Source organism: Meleagris gallopavo, chromosome 24 (genome assembly GCF_000146605.3).
Source record: "Meleagris gallopavo isolate NT-WF06-2002-E0010 breed Aviagen turkey brand Nicholas breeding stock chromosome 24, Turkey_5.1, whole genome shotgun sequence".
Classification (NCBI taxonomy): domain Eukaryota; kingdom Metazoa; phylum Chordata; class Aves; order Galliformes; family Phasianidae; genus Meleagris; species Meleagris gallopavo.
Window position 1 is genome coordinate 1,965,458 of NC_015034.2, and position 1,010 is coordinate 1,966,467.

Here is a 1,010-nt window from a genome sequence, read left to right on the forward strand (position 1 = left end):
TGTGGATGCCCCAAACCTGGAGGCATTCAAGGCCAGGCTGGATGTGGCTCTGGACAGCCTGGTCTGCTGGTTGGCAGCCCTACCCATGGTAGAGGGTTTGAAACTAAATGATCATTGTGGTCCTTTTCAACCCAAGCTTTTCTATGATTCTATAAATATGAATTGGAAGTGTCCAGAAGAGTCAAGACCTTCCCTGGTCTGTTGTATACGAACCCTAATATTGTTTCTGACAACGTACAGCAGATGTCTTTCTGCTGCCAGTAACCGAGGGCCTTTGATGTGATATCATGTGGTATTGGAGCAATGTCCCAGTGTTAGGTTACACATCCTACTCTCTTTGCCTTGAATAAATACATCATCTTTATGATCGATTCTTTCAGACAAAGAGAAAACATCTGAAGGACAAGATGCTTCTGGGAGACAAAGACTACAAAGTCATGGCTCTTCAGCTCTCCAACGACTTTGCAGACATGACTTTTATAGAGGTTTGTCGGTATGTGGTACAGATGTGGACATTTTTCTGTTATTTCCTTCCAGATGTACCTTTCCTCAGTGCAGGCTGATAGCGTGGCTGACTTGTTCTCTTTCTCCAGGCTGTGCTTTGTAAAACTGAACCTTATCCTCTTGGGGATTGAGCTCAAATATGGCACTCGAGGAGAGAGGTAATTGGGGGGATTCTCTCTTAGTAAGAAGTCAAAATTCCAAACTGATGCTTTCCAAAAAACTCAGGTTTGCTCCCAGCTCTGCACAGACTTTATGCACCTCTTCTTTTCCTATGCACACTAATTGTTATATGGGGTAAGGATGTGATTCCTGGTTGCTTACATGCCAGGGTGAATTTTACCATATTTTGCCTCCCTTTTTCTCACAGATAATCAAACAAGAGATGGGGGATTCTCACCTTCTGTTCCACACACAGTCAGCATAACCATCATAGATCTCCCTTTGATTTGGGACAAAACAAGCATTTTCATGGAAAATAGAAACGCCTTCTCATGTTTTTTTTTTTT

General features: G+C 42.8%; 1 protein-coding gene across 1 annotated transcript in view; it reads left to right on the forward strand.

The window, feature by feature from the left end:
* The window catches only part of KCNU1 (potassium calcium-activated channel subfamily U member 1), a 41,115-nt gene that overhangs the window by 1,903 nt on the left and 38,202 nt on the right, over window positions 1–1,010 (forward strand). The window lies entirely within an intron of this gene.